The sequence below is a fragment of the Phyllobates terribilis genome, unplaced genomic scaffold (assembly GCF_046119375.1).
Source record: "Phyllobates terribilis strain yellow unplaced genomic scaffold, ASM4611937v1 Scaffold_1__5_contigs__length_1240528914, whole genome shotgun sequence".
NCBI lineage: Eukaryota > Metazoa > Chordata > Amphibia > Anura > Dendrobatidae > Phyllobates > Phyllobates terribilis.
In genome coordinates, this window is record NW_027362761.1 from 253,872,627 (window position 1) to 253,899,046 (window position 26,420).

General features: G+C 43.6%; 1 protein-coding gene across 3 annotated transcripts in view; it reads left to right on the top strand.

Moving 5' to 3' along the window:
- MORC2 (MORC family CW-type zinc finger 2) overlaps window positions 1-26,420 on the top strand; it is a 176,097-nt gene that overhangs the window by 72,325 nt on the left and 77,352 nt on the right. The window lies entirely within an intron of this gene.

Sequence of the window (26,420 nt, forward strand, 5' to 3'; positions counted from 1 at the left end):
CTCATCCAAGTAACGCTCGTTTGAAGAGCCCTTACTGACAGCCAAGCTCTTGCAGCCATAGCCAGGGTTAGTGTGTGCACCAATTCTGGCTATTTAACTCTCCAGACGCCACGGTCAATAGCGACTGCAGCATCTACATTGTTCTGAGAGGCAAGGGGCACTCTTTCTCACTCCATCGGTCCTGTACAATGAGATTACGGAGTGCCAGTAGTTGCTTTGGCAACCCGAAGCCAAGCAATATTCTCTGGGTCTATATACTTGGATTATTGCAGTTCATGAGACATGTCAGTTTCACACTGACACACGACCCGTTATGCCCCGCTTGGGCCACTGTAGCTGGCATACCCGGCACTCCGCACTAGTGTATTAAACGGTCAACATGTAAATTGTTTAAGTCCCACTGTGGGACTCAAAGTAAAATAGTGGGACTAAAGTTAAAAACAAACAAACAAAAAATAAAACCACAAAAAACATAGTTTAATACATTTTCCTCAATAATTAGAATACAAAATCAAACCTCTACTATGGGCTATACAGGTTTGTATAGATTTACTTTTCTATAACCTGTATGCCCATATTAGAGATCTGATATCTCCCAGGGGGTGACAGATTCCCTTTAATGTTGATGGTTATGGCTTACAGCCAATGAAAACACAAAAGTCATTATTTCAGTAAATTAGAATAATTAACAAAAAACACCTGCAAAGGCTTCCGATGCATTTAAAAAGGTCCCTTAGCCTATTTCAGTAGGCTCCACAATCATGGGGAAGACTGCTGACTTGATAGATGTTCAGAAGGCAGTCACTGACACACTCCACAAGGAGGGTTAGTCACAAAAGGTCATTGCTAAAGAAGCTGGCTGTTCGCAGAGTGCTTTGCAAGCATATTAATGGAAAGTTGAGTGGATGGAAAAAGTGTGGTAGAAAAGGGTGCACAAGCAACTGGAATAACCGCAGCCTTGAAAGGATTGTTAAGAAAAGGCCATTCAAAAATTTGGGGGCGATTCACAAAGAGTGGACTGCTGGAGTCATTGCTTCAAGAGCCACCACACACAGATGTATCCAGGACATGGGCTACAAGTGTCACATTCCTTGTGTCATGCCACTCATGACCAATAGACCATGCCAGAAGCGTCTTACCTGGGCCAATGAGAAAAAGACCTAGACTGTTGCTCAGTGGTCCAAGGTGTTGTTTTCAGACAAAAAGTAAATTTTGCATTTCATTTGGAAATCAAGCTCCCAGAGTCTGGAGGAAGAGTGGAGAGGCCACAATCCAAGCTGCTTGACGTCTAGTGTGAAGTTTCACAATCAGTGATGGTTTGGGGAGCCATGTCATCTGCTGGTATAGGTCCATTGTGTTTTTTTATCTAGACCAAAGTCAGCGCAGCCGTCTACCAGGAAATTTTAGAGCACTTAATGCTTCCTTCTGCCGACAAGCTTTCATTCTCCAGCAGGACTTAGCACCTGTCCACACTGCCAAAACTACCAATACCTGGTTTAAAAACAACAGTATCACTGTGCTTGATTGGCCAGCAAACTTGCCTGATCTTAACCCCATAGAGAATCTATGGGGTATTGTCAAGAGGAAGATGAGACACCAGACCCAACAATGCAGACTAGCTGAAGGCTGCTATCAAAGCAACCTGGGCTTCCATAACACCTCAGCAGTGCCACAGACTTATCGCCTCCATGCCATGCCGCATTAATGTAGTAACTGATGCAAAAGGAGCTCCGACCAAGTATTGAGGGCATTTACTGAACGTACATTTCAGTAGGCCAACATTTCGGATTTTAAAATTGTTAAAAATGTTATAAAGTATTCTAATTTACTGAGATAATGACTTTTTTGTGTTTTCATTGGCTGTAAGCCATAATCATCAACATTAACAGAAATAAACACTTGAAATAGAGTCATTACAAGCACAATGATCTATGTAATGATTTTCACTTTTTGTATTGAAGAACTGAAATAAATTAACTTTTTGATGATATTCTAATTTAGTGAGATGCACCTGTATATACACAACACTGCTGCATAGACAAATACATGCACACTCAGCTCTGCTACATATGCACACAGCTCTGCTACATAAGTACATTTACATGTACACAGTTCTGCTACATGTGCACATTTTTATAATATAACACACATTACCCCATTTTGCAGTTCCTTTCAGGTCATGTGATTGATCACATGCCGTGAAGGTCCTTGAGATAGTCGGGCGGAAAGTCCTTCAGCTGTTCAGGACATGTAGCCTTCATGCAGGTCTCTGTAGCTTCCTCTCCTGCTTTGCACTCATCATGTAGATCAGTGTGGGTCAGGAGTAGAGTGAGCAGCTCTCTCTGTGATCAGGAAGGACGCTATATCGGTGCTTTCTTCAATCACAGGAAAGCTTCCTCTGAACTGTAAGATGCACACACTTTTTAGCAAAAAAAAAATTCTTGCCAAAAAGTGCATATTCTAGTCTAAAAATACAGTATAAGGCTGTGTGCCCACTATGCGTTTTTTAAGCGTTTCCGCAGCGGCAATTCCGCTGCAGAAACACTTAAACGCTTGGTAGAAGGTCTGCCATGTTCCCCAATGATAATCCGCATGTGCTGTGCACATGCTGCGGAAATTTCCGCCGCGGATTATCATTGCGGAAAAATCTGCATCACTACCAATTATTTTGCAGAATCGCGGAGTTTTCGCCGCCATTGACTTGCATTGAATCGCATAATATCCGCATCACTACATGTGCACATGCAGATATTATGCGATTCTATGTGCGGATGGTACCCGGGTTTGGAGAAGAGGAGACTCTCCTCCAGACCTGGGTACCATAGTATCTGTTTATAAAAAAAAAAAAATAAATAAATAAAAATATACATTATACTTACCTTCTGATGGCTCCCCGGTCCCCATAGCGATCCGTCCTGGCTTGCCGGCACCTCGCGATGGTCTAAAAGGACCTTCCATGACGTAATTTAGTCATGTGATGGGTCATGCAACCGCTGACATCGGCGGTCGCGTGACCTGTCACATGGCTAAATGACGTCATGGAAGGTCCTTTCACACCACCGCGAGCCGCCGAAGACACTGGACGCGAGACCGGATGCAGCGGAGAAAAGACCTCTAGCCATCAGAAGGGAAGTATAATGTTTTTTTATTTTTTACCATTTTTAATCTTTTTGGTCACACTCTATAAATTCATGTCGGTTGCATGGGTTTATATAGTGTGACCAAGTTGTCAAGCACTTTCCAAGTGATGCTAAAATCGCTTGGAAAGCGCTTGACAACACGCATGCGGAAATGCATGTGAAGAACGCTTCACATCCGCATGTCCCTGGCAGGAAAAACGAATGTAAAATCCGCATGTGTTTTTTCTTACAGGGAGATGCAGAGAAAACTCAGGAAAAATCCGGAGCATTTCTGCATCGTGGGCACTTAGCCTTATGCTTTCATGCTAAATTTTATGTTCCTTAACCCCTTTCCAACCCTTGCGCTGAGCCCTCACTGAACCGAGCACATGTCAGCTGATTCAACAGCTGACATGTGCCTGCAACAGCCGCGGGTGTAATCGCGATCCACCCGCGGCTTTTAACATGTTAAATGCCGCTGTCAATCTCCAACAGCGGCATTTAACGCGCGCTTCCGGGTTGCGCGTCCTAAGCCCCGCCCACCGGCGACCCCCATCACGTGATCGCGGGTCACCGATGGGCGTGCATGACAACCCAGGGTCTGCTGCAGACGCCTGTGGTTGTCATGATCTGGTCGCTATGAGCGCCACCTAGTGGTCGGCGCTCATAGCACAGGACCATTTCTGCTGCATGCAGGGGATCTGCTCGTCCCCCGTATGTAGCAGAGACGATCAGACAACTGCTGCTTCTAGTCTCCTATGGAGACTATTGAAGCATGCAGTAAGTGAAAAAAAAATGTTTTTAAAAATATAAACGTTTAAATCACCCCCCTTTCGCCCCATTCAGAATAAAATATAAAAAAAAAACCCACATACACATATTTGGTATCGCCGCGTTCAGAATCGCCCCATCTATCAATATAAAAAAAAGAATTAATCCGATCGGTAAACGGTGTAATGAGAAAAAAATTCTAAACGCCAGAATTAGGTTTTTTGGTCGCCGCAAAATTGCAATAAAATGCAATAACGGGCGATCAAAACATCGGATCTACCCCAAAATGTTATCAATAAAAACGTCAGCCCGGCGCACAAAAAATAAGCCCTCACCCAGCCCCAGATCACGAAAAATGGAGACGCTACAGGTCTCGGAAAATGGCTCTATTTTTTTTTTTTTAGTTTTTTTTTTTTTACCAAATTTTGGAATTTTTTTTCACCACTTAAATATAAAATAACCTATACATGTTTGGTGTCTATGAACTCTTAATGACCTGGAGAATAAGAATGGCAGGTCAGTTTTAGCATTCAGTGAACGTGGTTAAAAAAAAAATAAATAAAAAACATCTGTGGTATTGCACTTTTTTTGCAATTTTACCGCACTTGGAATTTTTTTCCCGTTTTCCCGTACACGATATGGTAAAACTAGTAATGGCGTTGAAAAGTACAACTTGTCCCGCAAAAAATAAGCCCTCGCATGGCCATATTGTCCAAAAAATAAAAACGCTATGGCTCTGGGAACAAGGGGAGCAAAAAACGAAAAAGCAAAAACTACAAAACCCAAGGTTGCGAAGGGGTTAAGAGTAATCTACTGATCGCATTTTAATGTGTGAGTAAATGATTAAAAGTGCTATAAAAGATTTACTTTATAATTATGGTTTTATCTTTTGAATGTAAGAAGCATCAATATTGCCCCAGAAGCATAATGGTCAAAGACAAAAGGGGTGCTTTTTTTATGTTTTGGCAGGGAAGGGGGGAGGGGTGGGAAGTGTTGTTGTTGTTGTTGTTGTTATAATTATTTTTGTGTGGTGTTTGAAATTTTCTTTTTCTTTCTTTTCCCACGTCATCTGCTTCCTACATTCTATACCATTTTACTGTTGAGTCGGTGCAACTCCTTTGCATTAGTGTCTGTAGTTCTGACATAGTTGCTGATGTTATCTGCTTTACTGATGGTACTTTTAGCTGACCAAGTGACCATGTTGTTTGTATGGAGAGAGGGAGGAAAGCATGGGGCAGACACCTCTAGTGCTTGATAGGCAATAAGAACAACCTGTTTGATCTCTCTTTTCTGAGGAGACATTGGAGAGTGACCTAATCTTCCCATACCCATGAGACAGTGATCTGATCCAGTTAAAATGGGAAGACTGAGTCAATTGACTGCAATGTAGTCCATTTTTTGGCGTCCATTCGGTTGTCCATCATTTTAACTTTACCCTTTCCATCTCCACATGACCAGGCCAATTTTTTCAATTTTGACCAGTGTCACTTTGTGGTACTAACTCTGGTACGCTTCAACGGATCCCACTAATTTGTTGTGCAATTTCTCCTGCGTTCGCTGATATCCCTCATATGTGGTGAGAAATTACGGTTTGGCTGCACAGCAGGGCTCAGAAGGGGAGGAGCACCATTTGACTTTTGGAATGAGGTATGATGAGCACCTTGAACCCTCTGGGGCTTCACAAAATTTTATAATATTGAGCCATGAAAATTAAATACACTTTCCCACAAAAATGTTCTTTCAGACCCAATTATTTTATTTTCCCCATGGTACCAAGAAAAAGTGGGCCCCAAAATTTGTTGTGCAATTTATCCGGAGTACGCCCATACCTCATGTGTGGTGGAAAACTACTGCTTAAGCGCACGGCAGGGCTCCAAAGGGAAGGAGTGCTATTTTGGCTTCAATATGTTGCGGACCCCATGTCACATTTGAAAAGCCCGTGACATGCCAAAACAGCAGAAACTCCCAGAAGTGACCCCATTTTGTAAACTACACCTATCAAGAAATTAATCTAGGGGAGTAGTGAATATTTTTAACCCTCTTGCGATTCACAAACTTGTATAACATTGGGCTGAGTAAATTAAAGATTACTATTTTTCCACTAATATGTTGCTTTGACCCCAAGTTTGTTTTCTCCTATTATCACTTAGGAGAAATTGCATAACAAATTGTATGGTTTGCAATTTTCAAGAGTACATCAATACCCCATAAGTGGTCAAAAACTAAGTTTGAGGCACAGTACAAAGCTCAGAAGGAAGGAGCGACATACTACAGTGCAGATTTTGCTGTTATGGTTTGTGAATGCCATGTCACATTGGTAGAGCCCCTGAGGTGCCAGATCCGCTGAAGTGACCCCATTTTTAAAACTACACCTCTCAATTAATTCATTTAGGGGTGCAGTGATCATATTGACACCACATGTGTGTTACAGAATTTTATACCATTGGGCGGTGAAGCAAAAATAATATTTTTACCTAAAAAAAAATTGTTTTAGCCCCAGATTTTACATTTACACATGGAAAAATGGGTAAAAATGGTGCCAAAATTTGTCACACAATTTCTGCTGAACGTTGCAATACCCCATATGTGGCTGTGCAGTACTGCTTAGCCACACGGCGAGACTCTGGAGGGACAGAGCGCTATTTGACTCTTGGAGAACAAACCATTGTAGAATAGTTTGCAGACTCCATATACAGAGCCACTAAGTGCTAGAATGGCAGAATCCCCCCTCAAGTGACCCAATTTTAGAAATTACACCTCTCTGGGAATTTAAGCAGCAATGGATGTTGCCGAGTGAAAATTAGAAACTGCCGTTGTAGTGCCTGTACGTTGTGCCCAGCTCATGATTCTGGAGACACGCACCCGTAAATTAGGCGGGCTCTCATTGCTACAGAGATGCCAAACATGTGGACGCTAACTGCGGGTTAGGCGCACTGTGGGGCTCAGGAGGGAGCATTTGTATTTGGGAGTGCAGAATGTACTGGATTTTCTTTGTATGACCAGATTGAGACAAACCTTTTGTTAGGAACATTTTACATAACATTTTGGATCACATTTATAGTACGCTCTACGCTGAGCACTTATATCAGGGTTTCCATCTAAATCTCAGAGTGTTGAGATTCATTTGAAACCCCCGAGGAATCCATTCACTATAATGAGGCAGCAGAGTTACTCTGGAATCCGTCTATCCTCTGTCCAGCATTGTCCTTTTTTTCAGAAGGGCACAAAACTGGGGCCAACGGCACTTGTATCCACTCCTAAAATGACGGACACTGCGGATCACAGGTCAGACAGCGTCGACAGTCCCTCCATCTGCCTCATTATAGGGAATCTTCCTCTGGGGTTCCATCTGAATCAGGTATTTCAGAGATTTACACGGAAACCCCGGTGTAAGCGCTCAGCATAGAGCGCAGGATAAATGTGAGTAGAGCCGTACTGCCATCTTTGGGGGCAGAATGAACAAATCAACAGCAGGTGAAGAATTGGTTTTATTTATTGACGCCTTTCCTCATGCAGTATAAGTGATTACACAACTTTATTCTTCGGGTCGGTGCGATTACAGCGATGCCAGATTTATATTGGGTTTTTGTTTGGGTGCTGTCACACACTAAAAGTCTCTTGTTTTCAGGACGTCCCTCCTGACAGCATCCTCAGGAGGACGTCCTTCATATCTCTGATAAGGACAGGAAACACAGAAGAGTTTAAAATGCCCCCCCCCCCCCCCCTCCACCCATACCTTCAGTGTTTTTCCTGTCCCTATCGGGAGACAGGACGCAGAAGAACTCTCCTCCAGTGAGCAGGAGCTCCTGAGGCCGGTCGCAGGAGGATCGGGATGGGGTCCTCGCACTCCTCCCCTTCCTTCTGCCGCGGTTCGGAGGCCGACACCCCGCCTGACAAGGGGTCCCTCAGCCTGGCCGGTTGAGCAGGTGGCTCCCGAGGTGGACCGGTTTCCCTCGCAAAGGGGCCTCTGGGTCCATGCCGCTGCAGCCATGCACGCGATCCTATGTGCGCAGGGGAGAAGGGAGTGAGCGGCATTTCCGGTTACAGGGGCAGTGGAATGCCTGCCTCTAGTAACCGGCGTGCGTTCCACACTACATTTGGGGAAAAAAAAAAGGGCACCAACCTGCAAGTAAAGGGGAAACGCCTAAATTTTGACGAAGCAGATGGAAGACAGGTTAGACAGGCTATTTAGCTGTGGGGCTGCTTCTGAGGTATCATGGTGTCTGGACACCAGCCATGGAAGGATTAACCACTGGTCGCCCTGATATGCCAGCAGAAACCCTGGTACATGTGAGTTAATTGGAGTTTCTTGCTCTAAGTTTACCTGCTACCATCTGTAGGTTATTACTATATGATCCCTTGTTGTTGTATGACAAGCAGGGCTCTAAAAAATCCACAACGTCATCAACCCCTAAGAAAAAAGGGAAAACATGCGCCATCTGTAACCTGAAGCTACCGGACACACATGGGAAGCAATTATGCACCGACTGTATTGCCCGAGTAGTCAGGGATGAACATTCCTCCTTTGTGTCGGACATAAGATCCATAATAAGAGAGGAGGTCCAAAGTTCAGTCGCAAATATAATCCCCGCACAAACTTCCCAACCTGGACCTAGGCAAAAGAGACCCCTGTGGGAGATAGTTTTTCCTCCTCCTCTGAGCTAGATTCTATCAGTTTACTCTGATCCTGATCAGGATGACAGGGAGGGATCTATTTCAGTTCCTCCAGAAGAAAGGAAAAAATATCTTTTTGCTTGGGAAAACACTGAACCACTTTTATCGGCAGTAAGGAACACTATGAAAGTGGAAGAAACCCTCCAGCCCTCCTCAGTACTAGATGAAATGTTCGGAAGGTTGAGGACCCGTATGAACAGAGTATTCCATGTCAATCACATTAAAACCATGATTTTAGAGGAATGGGAGGAGGTAGAGAAAAAAAATAGTAATTACCAGAAGTTTCAGATCCCGTTTTGCCTTTTGAGCCAGAGGAAATCAAGCTGTGGGAGGAGATCCCAAAAATTGATATTCCAATAGCTAGAGTAGCAAAAAAGACATTGATCCCCTTTGAGGACTCGTCATGCTTAAAGGACCCTATGGACAGGAAGGCAGACAACCTCCTTAAAAAGACTTGGGAAACTGCAGCTGCAATAATTAAAACCAAAACATCGCAGCAACCTCGGTAGCAAGATCCATGATCATTTGGTTGGAACAGTTGGAAGACCATCTGAGGAACAAAACTTGGAGAGAGGAGATCAGAGACTCCATCCCTCTGCTAAGAATGGCAACAGAGTTTATAGCCAACGCCTCAGCCGAATCAGTTAGGATTGCTGTAAGAAATGATTCATTATCTACTGCAGCCAGGCGAGCAGTATGGCTGAAAACCTGGTCTGGAGATAACCAGTCCAAAAACAAATTGTGCTCCATCCCCTTTTCTGGCCACAGAGTGTTCGGTCCAGTTCTAGATCTTATGCTAGAAAAGGCCTCGGACGAAAAGAAGGGATTTCCAGAGGAAAAACCCAGGAAAATAACATCCTTTCGGAGATCACGTCCCCAACAGAGATCAGAATACACTGGAAAGGGAAAATCGGGTAGATGGAGGTACCAAAAAGGGGATAAGAGCAGAAATACCTTTTCTAGTACGGGAAATAGCTCGCGTAGACAATGACGCCATGAGAGTAGGAGGGAGACTCCAACTTTTTCTGGGAGCATGGTCGAGGGTATACAGCAATCCATGGATGCTCCAGTTAATTGCAGATGGGTACAAGATAGAAATGGTAAAGGTTCCCCAAGAGAGATTCCATCTAACTACTACTCAGTCTCCACTAGTCCAGCAGAGATTACGGACAGATGTCGGAAAGCTGTTACTTGCAGGCATAGTAATACCGGTTCCAGTGGCCGAACAGTTTTCGGGGTACTATTCAAGCCTGTTCTCTATAAAAAATCCAGGAGGCGATTACCGCACAATTATAAACCTAAAGTCATTAAACAAATCAGTGGTGTACAAAAAATTCTAAATGGAATCCATCAGATCCACGATTCCCTTGATCAGAGAGAACATGGTGATGTGCACGTTAGACCTCAAAGAGGCTTACTATCATGTACCCATTCACCCTCACAGCCAGAAATATCTAAGATTCTCATTGAAAGATGGGCAGAACATACAGCATTATCAGTTCAGCTGCCTCCCGTTTGGTCTCTCCTCGGCCCCACGCATTTTCACCAAACTTGTAGCCGAGGTTACGGCGTTTCTAAGAGAACATGGAATTCTAATTGTCCAATACCTGGACGATTTCCTACTAATCGCAGACTCTCCTCAGCAATTAAGAGCCAGTTTATCCTCAACCACCTTAGTCCTAAAGAATCTAGGTTGGATTATAAACTGTGAGAAATCAGATTTGTTACCGGGAAGAAGAAAGATCTTTCTAGGGATTCTTCTGGACTCAGAACGACATATCTTTCCTTCCAGAACAAAAACTAACAGATCTCAGAGACAGAATCATCGCTTTTGGAAAGAAATCGAAGGTGACAATCAGAGAGTGCATGAAGATTCTGAGTCTGATGACAGCCTCCATACCTGCGGTTCGGTGGAGCCAATTTCATTCAAGGCCCCTTCAACATCAGATCCTAGGATCCTGGAACAGAAAGATGGAGAGTCTAGACAAGAAGATAACCTTGTCAGGAACAGCAAAGAAATCTCTGAAGTGGTGGACTTCAAGAACCAACCTGGAAAAGGGAGTTATGTGGAAGTTGATCCCCTTCATCACCCTTACCACCGACACAAGCGGCAGAGGCTGGGGAGCACATGTGGAAGATCAGTACCTACAAGGTACCTGGCACGCACAATACCTTCCTGGATCATCTAACCTAAAAGAGCTCTTAGCGGTCTGGGAAACCTTGAAAACGTGTCAGACGGATCTGAAACCTCAACATGTCAGAGTCCTGTCAGACAATATGACAACCGTGGCCTTCCTCAAACATCAGGGGGGGGCCCAAGACATCACCAACTGCAAGCCTTATCGAACAAGATTTTTCAGTGGGCAGAAAAAATAGTACTTTCAATAACAGAAAAAAATTTCTCCCTCAACCCAAGAGGCAGACCAGCCGGAGTTGATGCTCTGTCCCAGAAGTGGGACATGGACCTGGCTTACGCATTTTCTCCTCTACCCTTAATTCCACTAGTGTTAAGAAAGATACAGGAAGATCGGACCAGGGTAATAATAATCTAACCCTTCTGGCCCAAGAGGAGCTGGTTTCCTTTACTGAAGAGGATGGCCCTGGAGCATCCAATTATTCTACCAGAAAGACAGGATCTATTCTTCCAAGGACCATTATACCATCCCTAGGTAAAATTTCTACAACTTTCAGCCTGTATCCTGAAAGGAAAATCCTAAGGTCCAAAGGACTCTCAGACGCGGTAATCTCAACAATGAAAAATAGTAGAAAACCTGTAACATCAGCAATCTACACAAAAATATGGAAGAAGTTTTGTACACTAAACAGGGAATCTGCAATGGAAGATTCAGGTATTAGAATTTCTGCCGTCTGGTTTTGACACAGGTCTAAGACCTAGCACTCTAAAGGTGCAGATTGCAGCTTTAAGTACTTTCATGGATTTCCCCCTAGCACATCATCCTTGGATCGAGAGGTTCATGAAAGCCACAATGAGAATGAGACCGACGGTAAAATCTGTGCAAACATCCTTACGAACCCCTCGAGAGGCAAGTGAAAAAACTCTCTCCTTCAAAACCGTTTTTCTAGTGGCTATAACCGCAGCAAGACGCATTGGGGAGATACAAGCATTCTCAATAAAAGATCCCTACCTAAAGATTCTGGACGACTGTACCATCCTCAGACTTGATCCAGCATTTTTGCCAAAAGTGGTAACACCTTTTCACATTAATCAAGAAATCGTTTTACCCTCGTTCTGTCAGGACTATAGAATTGAGCAAGAACTAGCCTTTCATTCCCTAGATGTCAGAAGGGTAGTTCTTCAGTATTTAGAAACAACAAAAGACTGGCGAATTGACTCTAACCTGTTTGTACAGTTCGCAGGTAAAAACAAAGGGAAAAAGGCTTCAAAAATGACTCTGGCAAGGTGGGTCACATCTGTGATACATCTAGCCTATTCTTCAGAGGGGAAAACCCCTCCTGGTAATAACAGAGGCCATTCTACCTGTGCAATGGCCACATCATGGGCAGAACGAGCAGGTGCATCTATGGACCAAATATGTAGGGCTGCAACATGGACAAGTTTAAACACCTTTTGCAGACACTATAAGCTGGACATTCTGTCTAACCAGAAAATGGCTTTAGGGATGAAGGTCCTCCAGGCTATAATCCCTCCCTGAATATATACTCTGGTAATCTCCTGAGGGTGCTGTCAGGAGGGACGTCCTGTAAAGTAGGCATTAGACCTACCGGTAATAGGTTTTCCAGGAGGCCCTCATGACAGCACCTATTACACTGTGTTCCAAATTATTATGCAAATAATATTTTCTCAGATTTTACCAAATTACCTATATGAATTGCAGTCATTGTAATTTTCCAGTCAAATAACTATTCGAGTACAATTGAAAGGTTTTTGTACAAACTGCCTATGATAACAGTATATTTTTAAAAAAATAATAAACTCAAACTGCACTCAAAATGCATGTTCCAAATTATTATGCACAGCAGAGTTTTCAACCTTTTCATTTTAATAAAGAACAAAAAAATGGTCATTTTTGAAATTATAAGCATTGTAGATGTGTTATGTGCAGCATGAGACGGGGCATTATCATGCATGAAATGATCTCGATGGTCCAGATGGATGGAGTGGAGGATGGCTGGTTGATGGACACCCCATGCAAACACGGCTACGGTGCCAACAAGGAGGAGGTGGAGTAATGTTTTGGGCTGGAATCATGGGGAGAGAGATTGTCAGCCCTTTTAGGATCCCTGAAGGGGTAAAGATGAACTCCATAATGTATGTTGAGTTTCTCAAACAGCACTTCCTGCCATGGTTCAAGAAGAAGAACCGTGCATTCCGCAGCAAGATCATTTTCATGCATGATAATGCCCCGTCTCATGCTGCACATAACACATCTGCATCTCTGGCTGCTGTGGGCATAAAAGGGGACAAACTTATGGTGTGGCCACCATGCTCCCCTGACCTCAACCCCATTGAGAACCTCTGGAGCATCATCAAAAGGAGTGTCTATGATGGCGGGAGGCAGTTCACATCTAAGTAACCGCTCTGGGAGGGTATTCTGTCCTCATGCAAAACAATTAAAGCAGAAACCATCCAAAACCTGACAAATTCAATGGACGAGAGAGTTCAGAAGCTCCTTTTGAACAAGGGGTCCTATGTGCAAATGTAACATCACCTAGAATAAAGTTTTGAGTTGAAAACTGTTTGATTTCAGTTTGTAATAACCTGCTAATGCTTATAATTTCAAAAATGACCATTTTTTTGTTCTTTATTAAAATGAAAAGGTTGAAAACTCTGCTGTGCATAATAATTTGGAACATGCATTTTGAGTTTTTTATTTTTTTAAAAATATACTGTTATCATAGGCAGTTTGTACAAAAACCTTTCAATTGTACTCTAATAGTTATTTGACTGGAAAATTACAATGATTGCAATTCATATAGGTAATTTGGGAAAATCTGAGAAAATATTTGCATAATAATTTGGAATACAGTGTATATCCCCCCCCCCCTTATATTCCATTCTGCTGTGTGATGTTAACATGGATAGAAGGAAGCTAAATAAAATAGCGTTGCATCCATCCTGGTGTGGTACTTGGAAAATCACTGAAGGTATGGGTGGAGGGGGGGGGGGCCTTTTCAACTCTTCTGTGTTTCCTGTCCCTATCAGATATGAAGGACGTCCTCCTGAGGGTGCTGTCATGAGGGACTCCTGGAAACCCTATTACCGTTAGGTCTAATGCCTACTTTATGCATCGCCATATTTTGAGAGCTATAATTTTTCCATATTTCGGCCGACAGTCATGTCAGGGCTTGTTTTTTGCGGCACGAGTTGACGTTTTCATTGGTACCATTTTCGGGCACATTACTTTTTTGACCGCTTTCTGTTCAGATTTTTGGGAGGCAGAATGAACAAAACGCAGCAATTCAGGAATTGGTTTTTGAGTAGTTTTTTTTATTATTTTTTTAACCCCTTTTAACACCTTCGCAACCTTGGGTTTTGTCGTTTTTGCTTTTTCGTTTTTTGCTCCCCTTGTTCCCAGAGCCATAGCGTCTTTATTTTTTGGACAATATGACCTTGTGAGGGCTTATTTTTTGCGGGACAAGTTGTACTTTTCAACGCCATTACTAGTTTTACCAGATCGTGTACGGGAAAACGGGAAAAAAATTCCAAGTGCGGTAAAAGTGCAAAAAAAGTGCAATACCACAGTTGTTTTTTATTTATTTTTTTTACCACGTTCACTGAATGCTAAAACTGACCTGCCATTCTCATTCTCCAGGTCATTACGAGTTCGTAGACACCAAACATGTATAGGTTATTTTATATTTAAGTGGTGAAAAAAAATTCCAAAATTTGGTAAAAAAAAACTAAAAAAAAAAAATAGCGCCATTTTTCGAGACCTGTAGCGTCTCCATTTTTCGTGATCCGGGGCTGGGTGAGGGCTTATTTTTTGCGCGCCGGGCTGACGTTTTTATTGATAACATTTTGGGGTAGATCCGATGTTTTGATCGCCCGTTATTGCATTTTATTGCAATTTTGCGGCGACCAAAAAACGTAATTCTGGCGTTTAGAATTTTTTTCACGTTACACCGTTTACCGATCGGATTAATTCTTTTTTTATATTGATAGATAGGGCGATTCTGAACGCGACGATACCAAATATGTGTATGTGGGTTTTTTTTTTTATATTTTATTTTGAATGGGGCGAAAGGGGGGTGATTTAAACGTTTATATTTTTTTTATATTTTTAAAAACATTTTTTTTTCACTTACTGCATGCTTCAATAGTCTCCATAGGAGACTAGAAGCAGCAGTTGTCTGATCGTCTCTGCTACATACAGGGGATCAGCAGATCCCCTGCCTGCAGCAGAAATGGTCCTGTGCTATGAGCGCCGACCACTAGGTGGCGCTCATAGCGACGAGATCATGACGACCACAGGCGTCTGCTGCAGACCCTGGGTTGTCATGCCCACCCATTGGTGACCCGCGATCACGTGACGGGGTCGCCGATGGGCGGGGCTTATGACGCGCAACCCGGAAGCGCGCGTTAAATGCCGCTGTCGGAGATTGACAGCGGCATTTAACATGTTAACAGCCGCGGGTGGATCGCGATTCCACCCGAGGCTGTTGCGGGCACATGTCAGCTGTAAGAATCAGCTGACATGTGCTCGGTTCAGTGAGGGCTCAGCGCAGCAGCCCTCACTGAACCGGGGGTACGCAAATGTGCGTACTAAGACGTCATGGGTTGGAAAGGGGTTAAAGCCTATGACGTACTAATACGCGTCTGTGCCCTGGGACTTAAGAGCCTGACCCGTATTAGTACGTCATCGCGATCGCGCGCACACAGGCTGTGCTGGCGCGATCGCCACCGGGTGTCAACTGATAGTACCGGGTGTCAGCTGTGACAATCAGCTGATGGTACCGGGTGTCAGCTGTGACAATCGGCACATTAACCCCCGCAATGCTGCGATCGAAGTCGATCGCAGCATTGCGGTGGCTAAGGGGAGGTGATCGGGATACTCACGTCCTCTTCCGGCCTCCAGCGCTGTCTGCTGCAGCTTCCCGGGTGTTGCCATGACGACCCGATGTCGTCATGACAACATCCGGGTCACCAGACAGCAGGAAGATTGTTGGGTCATGAGCAGTGCATGACCAAACAATCTTCTCACTGTGCAGCGCTGACTGCCTGCATGGCACAGGGATGGTGCTCCATCCCTATGCTATGCAGGCGATCAGAATAAAAAAAAGTGAAAGTCCCAGAGTGGGACAAAGTAAAAAAGTAAAAAAACTTTCAGAAAGTGAAAAAAAAAAAAATAATCCACCAAAAATAAAAATAATGTACCCATCAATAAATATTATTATGAAAAAAACAAACAATAAAAGTACACATATTTGGTATCGCCGCGTCCGTAACGACCTGACCTATAAAACTGTCCCACTAGTTAACCCCTTCAGTGAACACTGTAAAAATAAAAATAAAAATTGAAGCAAAAAACAATGCTTTATCATACCGCCAAACAAAAAATCAAATAACACGCGATCAAAAAGACTAATATAAATAAAAATGGTACCGCTGAAAACGTCATCTTGTCCCGCAAAAGAACAAGCCGCCATACAGCTCCATCATCCGAAAAATCAAAAAGTTATAGCTCTCAGAATAAAGCGATGCAAAAAAATATTTTTTTCTATAAAATAGCTTTTATTGTGTAAAAGCGCCAAAACATAGAGAAACTATATAAATGTGGTACCGCTGTAAACGTACTGACTCGTAGAATAAAGCTACCTTATCAATTTTACCACACGCGGAGTAGAATAAAAAAAAAAAAATTCCTGAATTGTTGGTTTTTGTTTATAAAAACGTCAACTCATCCCGCAAAAAAAAAAACAGCTGTCACATGTCGGCCAAAATATGGAAAAATTATAGCTCTCAAAATATGGCGATGCAAAAACTAGATTTTACAAAATGTGTCTTTTAGTGTGTGACAGCTGTCAATCAAAAACCCGATATCATTCTGTTATCTCTGTAGTCGCACCGACCCGAAGAATAAGGTCATCTAATCACTTATACCGCACTAGGAATGGCGTAAAACGCTAGGGTTGGGGTTAGGGTTGTGCTAATGTTAGGGTTAAGGTTGTTTTTTTTTCTCAAAAAAAAAATTTACGATATGGCAACTAGTGTTGAACGCAAGTGCTCGCTACTTGAGTTTGCATCGGGTGGTCGGGCATGCATTGAGTATCGCCTGTGCTCGAGTCTCCGCCCCATATGCTTCGCGGCCAAAAAAACCTTGCGGGGATTGCCTGCCATGCACGAGCGATCCCCACATGTTTTTTTTGGGGTGTCTAATGACCGTGAAACATGCAGGCGGGGACTCGAACATTTCACTTGAGCACCCATGATACATGGTGCATACCTGAGTACCCGATGCAAACTCAAGTAGCGAGCACTTGAGCTCAAGACTAATGACAACTTATTCAATATGATGACCTAATGTCATCAAATTCTGTGTCGTACCTCTGGGTTCAAAATGTTCACTATACCCCTTGATAAAATCCTTGAGGGGTCTAGTTTCCAAAATGGGGTCAAAAAGTCACACCGTGCTCCTTCCCTTCTGAACTCTGCCGTGCGCCCAAACACTGTATTTTCCCCACATATGGGGTATTGGGGTACTCAGGAGAAATTGCACAAAAGTTTTTGGGGTCCATTTTCTCCTCTTACCCTTGTGAAAATAAAAAAATGGGGCTAAAACATCATTTTTGTGGAAAAAGTTTTGATTTTTTTATTTTCACGGCTCCATGTTATAAACTTCTGTAAAGGACTTGGGGGGTTCAAGGTGCTCACCACACATCTAGATAAGTTCCCTGAGGGGTCTAGTTTCTAAAATGGTGTCACTTGTGTGGGGTTTCCACTGTTTAGGCACATCAGGGGCTCCCCAAATGTAACATGGCGTCCACTAATTATTCAAGCAAATTTTACATTCAAAAAGTCAAATGGCGCTCCTTCCCTTCCAAACCCTAGCGTGCGCCCAAACAGTGGTTTTCCCCCACATATGGGGTATCTGCTTACTCAGGAGAACAACAAATTTTTTCCTGTTACCCCTGCGAAAATAAAAAAAAAATGGGTCTAAAGTAACATTTTTGTGAAAAAAGTTTTAAATGTTCATTTTTTTCTTCCACATTCCAAAAATTCCTGTGAAGCACCTGAAGGGTTAATAAAGTTCTTGAATGTGGTTTTGAGCACCTTGAGGGGTGCAGTTTTTCGAATGGTGTCACTTTTGGGTATTTTCTGTCATAAAGACCCCTCAAAGTGCCTTTAAATATGATGTGGTCCCTAAAAAAAATGGTTTTGTAAATTTTATTGGAAAAATGAGAAATCGCTGGTCAACTTTTAACCCTTATAGCTCCCCAACAAAAAAAAAATTTGGTTCCAAAATTGTGCTGATGTAAAGTAGACATGTGGGAAATGTTATTTATTAACTATTTTGTGTGACATATCTCTTGATTTAAGGGCATAAAAATTCAAATTTTGAAAATTGCAAAATTTTCAAAATTTTCTCCAAATTTCTGTTTACACAAATAAACGCAAGTGATATCGAAGAAATTTTACCACTATCATGAAGTACAATTTGTCACGAAAAATCAAGCTCAGAATCGGGGGAATCCGTTGAAGCGTTCCAGAGTAATTACCTCATAAAGTGACAGTGGTCAGAATTGTAAAAATTGGCCTGGTCATTAACGTGCAAACCACCTTGGGTTGTAAATGGGTTAATGCCGTTCCACTTGTGGTAAAATTGTTAAGGCAGCTTTATTCTCCGGATCAGTACGATTACAGCGATACCCCATTTATATAGATTTTTTTTATGTTTTGGCGCTTTTGCGTAAAAAAACTTTTTTATAGAAATAAGAATTCTTTTTGCATCGCTTTATTCTGAGAGCTATAACTTTTTTATTTTTCCACTGATTAAGCTGTATGGCGGCTTGTTTTTTGCTGGACAAGATGACGTTTTCAGCAATACTATTTTTTTTTTATTCCCATTTGACTTTTTGATCGCGTTTTATTCCACTTTTTGTTTGACAGTATGATGAAAATCCATAGTGTGTGGTGTTTTTTTTTATTTATTTATTTTTTTATACGGTGTACACAAAAGGGGGTTAACTGCAACCCCTGGCAAAAATTATGGAATCACCGGGCTCGGAGGATGTTCATTCAGTTGTTTAATATTGTTGAAAAAAAGCAGATCACAGACATGGCACAAAACTAACGTCATTTCAAATGGCAACTTTAGGGCTTTAAGAAACACTAAAAGAAATCAAGACTAAAAATGTGGTACTCGGTAAGGGTCATTTTTTTTCAGACCAAGCAAAGGGAAAAAATTATGGAATCACTCAATTCTGAGGAAAAAATGATGGAATCATGAAAAACAAACACACAAAAGAACACTCCAATACATCACTAGTATTTTGTTGCACCATCTCTGGCTTTAATAACAGCTTGCAGTCTCTGAGGCATGGACTTAATGAGTGACAAACAGTATTCTTCATCATATCTGGCTCCAACTTTCTCTGATTGCTGTTGCCAGATCAGCTTTGCAGGTTGGAGCCTTGTGATGGACCATTTTCTTCAACTACCACCAAAGATTTTCAATTGGATTGATATCCGGACTATTTGCAGGCCGTGACATTTGACCTTATGTGTCTTCTTTGAAGGAATGTTTTCACATTTTTTGCTCTATGGCAGGATGCATTATTATCTTGAAAAATGATGTCATCATCCCCAAACATCCTTTCAATTGATGGGATAAGAAAACTGTCCATGATTCCATAATTTTTTTTCCTCAGAATTGAGTGATTCCATAATTTTTTTTTCCCTCTGCTTGGTCTGAAAAAAAATTACCCTTACTGAGTACCACATTTTTAATCTTGATTTCTTTTAGTGTTTCTTAAAGCCCTAAAATTGCCATTTGAAATTACTTTAGTTTTGTGCCATGTCTGTGATCTGCTTTTTTTTCAACAACATTAAACAACTGAATGAACATCCTCCGAGCCCGGTGATTCCATAATTTTTGCCAGGGGTTGTAGTGTGACAGTTTTGTAGATCGGGTAGTTCCGGACGCGGCGATACCAAATATCTGTACTTTTTTTGTTTTTATATAAATATACTGATTTATTTGTTTAATATTTTTTTATTAATTAATTTATTTTTTGATTAAAATTGTTTTCAAACTAAAAAAAAAAAAATATTTTTTCTCCAATCCCCTCAACGACAGCACACATGGAGGTAGCCTCCCCATCCTAATTGGGGACAGGAAAACAAGAGGTTAAATAGCCCTTCCCCGCTACAATCCCCAGTGTTTTCCTGTCCCTATGGGATGAAGAGGTTACCTGGGGTGCCTGCGGTCGGCAAGCAGGGCCCTATTAAGTTTACCTGCCGGGCTGCAAGGAGCGATTGCCTCCGGCCTTCCTTCCTTGACAACTCCCGTGTCTCCTTGAGAGCGGGACCCCCTCACTCGCCTGTGGGTTTTGGGGGCTGGGGGCCTCCTGTAGCTCCCTGGCCAGAGTCTCCTCTGTCCTCCATGGCGGTGTTGCGGCCCGCATGCAGGATGTGCCGGAAGTCAGGCTTTCGGCTTGCGGGACGTCACTTCCGGTGCGTTCCACCGTGGAACGCATGGGGGCCGCGGTGGGAAATTCAAATGGAGAAGCCGCGGTTTGCCCCGAAAATGAGGATCCTTCACCGGATAGGTGAAAATTTGACGCTGGATCTCGGTCTCCCCTACAAAAGACCCAGATGAGAAGACTCCCATTAAGGTAGGACAGAATATTCTGCTACTATGGAGGGTGCTGTTCCAAAGCTTGCGTCTGCAGAGCCCAGCGCTAACACTGCCCCAGTAAGTACTAGGTCCTAGGTTATTCCCCACTCTCTTTTAAGCAGGATCCTAAATATATTTTAAATCTCCCTCTTTTTATTTTTAATTTAGGGAGACAAGGATCCTGCACAGAGAGTGGGAGAAAGCACTACAGTTCGCAAATGTGCCATCTGTAGAAAAAAAGCTTGCTTCAGGGCATAAGAAACCCCTATGCCCGAAATGCACTGACAACATTATGAAGGAAGAACAGCCTTCCCTTATGGAAGAAGTCAGGGGAATGGTTCGGCAGCAAATACAATCTTCCCTAGCCTCCTTCTCACAGACCTTTTCACAAGCCAGAACTGAAGGTCCATCTCCCCCCAAAAGGAGAAAATATACGGTTAGGGAGACCTCTGATTCAGAATTAGGGTCTATGGAGGAACCGGAAGAAGGGGTCCTAAGTGAAGATCAGGAGGAAGTTAGGAAATATTACTTTTCGTCCGAGAATATGGAGGAATTGTTGTCGCATGTGAGACACGATGCAGGTGGAAGAGGAGAAGGAAACCCGTACAGTTCAGGATGAAATGTTTGGGGGTCTGAAATCTAAAAAGAAGTTAGTGTTCCCTGTGCATGACAACATTCAGAGTCTTATTTTGGATGAATGGGAGTCACCTGAGAAAAGGCTTAGTATGGCAGGAGAAATGAAGGATAGATTCCCTCTAGATGAAAAGGCGGCTAAGCTTTGGATGGAAGTCCCGAAGGTTCATGTACAGGTGGCAAGGGTTGCGAAGAAAACAACCCTTCCCTTTGAAGACTCGTCACAGCTCAAAGATCCTATGGATAGAAAGATGGACAGTCTGCTAAGGAAGGCATGGGAAACATCGGTGGCTTCACTGAAGACTAATGTTGCTTCAACTTGTGTAGCTCGTTCCATGTTCCTCTGGCTCCAACAACTAGAGGAACATCTCTGGAAAGGTACTCCTAGAGAAGACCTCCTAGCATCTCTTCCTTTGCTGCAGAAGGCCACTGGATTCCTAGCTGATGTCTCTGCGGAGTCGGTCAAGATTGCGGCAAAATCGGCAGCATTATCGAATTCTACAAGAAGAGCCCTGTGGTTGAAGATGTGGAGTGGGGACAACGCATCAAAATCGAAGCTTTGTTCCATTCCATTTAAAGGAGAGTATATAATTGGGGCGGTCCTAGACGAGTTGTTGGAGAAAGCATCCGACAAGAAGTCGTCTCTGCCAGAGCCAAAGAACCCAAGAAGTTTCAGAAAGAGACCATTTCTCCCCCCTCAACAACAACAGCAGCAAACCTTTCAGTACAGAGTCAAGTGTAAAACTGGTCGCTGGACTAACCCAAAAGGGGGAAGAGAAAGGAATATCTTTCAAGGTTCTAGGCAGGACAGACAATGACGCCAAGAAGGTAGGAGGCAGAATTACAAGCTTCCTTCCTCAATGGCAGCTGATATCTTCAGACAGGAAGATACTGGACATGGTGACGGTAGGAGCAGAATTAGACTTTACCACCTACCCTCCAAGAGTGATAGAGGTAACATCTTTACCATCAACAAGATTACACAGGCTCCTAATGTTAGGTCTTCAGAAGCTTCAAAACTCTGGAGTCATTTCACCAGTGCCTCGCATGGAACAAGGAGGTCGACACTATTCTCGGGTGTTTCTGCTAAGGAAGGTCTTACAGGATAATCCTCAATCTGAAACATCTCAACCAATATGTGAAATACAGAAGGTTCAAGATGGAGTCGATAAAGTCCACGATTCCGTTGATTGGGAAAAGATTTGTCATGGCAACAGTAGACCTGCAAGAGGCTTACTACCACGTGCCAATTCATCCGGATTACAGAAAATTTCTCAGATTTGCTGTAACTCAGAACCGAGAGGTACTTCACTTTCAATTCAATGTACTCCCCTTCGGCATTTCGTCAGCACCCAGCCTATTTACAAAGATCATGGCAGAGGTAGTAGCTTATCTAAGGAAACGGAATATCTGCATCGTCCCATATTTAGACGATTTTTTGGTGATGGCTCCCTCGGTTTCAAGTTTGGAAAGAGACCTTCAGATGACCCTCCAGATCCTGGAATCTTTGGGATGGTTGATAAACTACAAAAAGTCAGATCTGATTCCCTCCACCAGAAAGACCTTCTTGGGAATTCTCCTGGATTCTCAGCAGCAAGCCTCTTTTTTGCCAAAAGAGAAGCCGATTCAGTTGAGATCGAAAGTCTATGCACTAAAGAACTGCAGCGGAGTGTCATTAAGATTCGCCATGTCCGTCCTCTGGTCCGTGACCTCATCTATTCAGGCGGTACCTTGGGAATCGGGCACATTCAAGGGTCCTTCAAAACTACATCCTTTCCTGTTGGGACAGATCTCCAAGTTCCCTCTCCAACAGAATTCATCTGCCAGAGAAGGTGAAAGCATCTTTAAATTGGTGGCTCTATCCAGGAAATCTGGAGAAAGGTTCAGCTTGGATTCAACTTCCCTTGTTATCCGTCAAAACAGACGCAAGCAAAAGGGGATGGGGAGCAGTAGTCTCCCACTTGTCCTTCCAAGGGGTCTGGTCGCAAGAAATAGCAGAGCAGTCCTCGAACTTAAGAGAACTGAAAGCGGTGGAAGAAAACCTATGGGCAGCCAACTCTCTGCTTCAGGGGTCGCATGTCAGAGTCTACTCGGACAATATGACAACTGTAGCCCACTTGAGACATCAGGGAAGTACAAGAAACAGGAGGTTACAGATGATCTCGGAGAGAATCTTCCACTGGGCGGAGCAGCATCTACTGTCCTTATCGGCTCTGCACCTGAGGGGCTCCAACAACTATCATGCAGATCTTCTGAGCTGAAAAGACATTCATCCAGGGGAGTGGAGTCTGAACTCGAAGATATTTCAGATGATTGTTCAAAACTGGGCATACCCAGATGTGGACCTGTTTGCGAACCAGAAGAACGCAAAAGTAAGAGCCTTTTTCTCTTTGGACCCCGAGGATTCAGCAACAGGGATAGATGCATTCGCTCACAATTGGAAAGTCGGGCTCGCTTATGCTTTTCCCCCCGATTCTGTTAATACCAAGGACAAAAAATCAGGTCGGAAGGGGTCAAAACTATCCTAATAGCTCCAATGTGGCAGAAAAGAGCATGGTTCAGAACATTAAGCAGACTAAGAATGGAGGTTCCATTGATGCTTCCTCGAATCCGCGATCTACTGCATCAGGGCCCGATTTTCCATCGGGCCCCTCAGAATTTGTCTCTAGCAGCTTGACTTCTGAGACCGCCCTCTTAAAAGCCAGAGGCTTCTCAGTACAGGTAATCTATACACTCCAGAAAAGCAGAAAAGGGGTCATGAATTCAATCTATGGAAAAATCTGGAAAGCTTTCAAGCTGTGGTATGAGCCTCGTCCATTAGATCCTTTTCGGCTCGACGTGGCCAGAATATTGGATTTCCTACAGGACTGTCTGTCTAAAGGATTAAGACCATACACACTGAAGGTCCAAGTCTCGGCTTTAAGTTTCTATTTTGATGCTGATTTGGCCCAAAACAGATGGATTAAGAGGTTCATGATAGCTGCTTCTCGGATTAATCCAACAAGATCTAAAATAGTTTCACCTTGGGATCTCAACGTAGTTCTTAGAGGCCTAACTATGCATCCTCAAATTGTCTTGGAAAGCGGCATTGCTTATAGCTCTGACTACAGCCAGAAGAGTGAGTGAAATCCAAGCCCTGTCTATCAGAGAGCCTTATTGTCGTATTTTGGAGGACAGGATCATCCTCCAGGTGGATCCTTCTTTTCTACCCAAAGTGTCGTCTAATTTTCATATGTCTCAGCCCATAATTCTTCCGTCATTCTGTCAAAATCCATCAAATAGCCAGGAAGAAGTATTCCACACGTTGGATGTAAGAAGGACTATAATCCGCTATTTGAGGGAGACTGAAACCTGGAGGAAGGATCAGAACCTATTTGTCCAATATGGAGGCCCAAATAAAGGAAAGAAAATTGCAAAAATTGCAAATTGGATTAAGAAAGCAATTTGTGAAGCATACATAGTTCAAGATTTGCCTCCTCTGGAATCCTTGAAAGCTCATTCTACTAGAGCTATGTCGGTCTCCTGGGCGGAAAAAGCTAGTGCATCCATCGAGCAGATTTGCAGGGCAGCTACATAGTTGTCTGTCCATACCTTTGCTAAACATTATAGACTAGATGTAATATCTAATAGAGACTTAGCATTTGGAAGGAAAGTCCTTCAGGCTGTTGTCCCTCCCTAAAATTCATTCTTTGGTATTACTCCAGGTGTGCTGTCGTGGAGGGGATTGGAGAAAATAGAATTAGACTTACCGGTAATTCGGTTTCTAAGATCCTCCACGACAGCACGGGTAATTCCCACCCTTTCCTTATTTGATTGGAAAAATCCTTAGTGTTAATAAATATTTAGAGCATTCATACTGTATGGTCCTTTGAAAACACTGGGGATTGTAGCGGGGAGGGGCTATTTAACCTCTTGTTTTCCTGTCCCTAATTAGGATGGGGAGGCTACCTCCAGGTGTGCTGTTGTGGAGGGTCTTAGAAACCGAATTACCGGTAAGTCTAATTCTATTTTTTTACTTAGTCCCTGTTTGGGACTTTATTTTTTATTTTTCTGATCACTGATCTCATGCAATGCGATCTGTCAGTTTCACCCTGGCAGATCTCTTGTTAGACCAGACCCGGGCAAGGGGCGGCCCGCGGGCCGCATCCGGCCCGCCGGCTGTCAGTGACCGGCCCGCGGTGGCGCTCCGGCAGATCAGCAAGGATGCATGATCTCACCTTGTCTGCCGGGACTCCTCCGGTTCCTTCCTTCTGCCGTGACTTAGAGACACGCCGGGCGCTTGATAGACACGCCGGGCGCGTCCTCTCTGACGCTAGGGGGCGGGTCTAGGGGGCGGGGGCAGCTCGCAACCTCTGAAGCTGGGATCCCTGGATGGACTGAGGCGGTGACTCATCCCGCGCACCGCTGACAGAGCAGCGGCTATGTAAGTCAGTGCGGGGATAGAGGGGGGCTGTGGTGGGGGCCTTGGTGCTGCTCCAGAGCCTGCAGGGCAGGCGTATTGTATGGTCTCTGGAGCATGTGAGTTGGGCTGTGTTACACTGGTTATGAAAAGGAAGGGGGGAATGTTTCTGTATGTGACCGGCCGCGGGACACAGCTCACCGCGTCTGCCGGGACTCCTCCGGTTCCTGAGGAATGATGAGTACACGTGCTTCCTCCCCTGTCCCCTGCAGCAGCCACTCTGTTCTTCTGACACTCGGGCAGACAATTCTTCCAATGGGAGTCCCGATTCTCTGCCCGAGTGTCAGAAGAACAGAGTGGCTGCTGCAGGGGACAGGGGAGGAAGCACGTGGTATGTGTGTACCACTCCTGTTCTCATGATACATCAGGAACCACAGGAGTCCCAGCAGACGCAGTGAGCTTTATCATCCTTGCACCAGAGTAGACCCTGACATCTGCGGGTCACAGTTAGCCCTTAAATATGTCAGCTAACATTAAAAAAAGGAAGATTGATGCAGAATGCAGAGTTTTTAAAAAGGAATGGACTTCTAAATATTTATTTACTGAAGCCAAAGGTAAAGCTGTATGCTTAGTTTGTGGAGAGCAGATAGCTGTGTTTAAGGATTACAATTTAAGTCGCCATTATGAGACTAAACATGCAGAGAAATACAAGAACTTGACAGAGGCAGAGCAGGCACGGGCATCTGAAGATTTGCTATCAAAACTGCAAAGGCAGCAAGGATTTTTTACAAAGCTCCACACATCCAGGGATGCAGCCGTCAGGACAAGCTTTGTAATATCCCACAAAATTGCAAGAAACCGTAAGCCATTCTGTGAAGGGGAGTTCGTCAAAGAATGTTTGGTGGACTCTGCAGCGATAATTTGTCCTGAGAAAAAAGAAGCATTTTCAAATGTGCCCCTCTCCAGACGAACCGTAACAAGACGGGTAGAAGACATTGCGGGGAA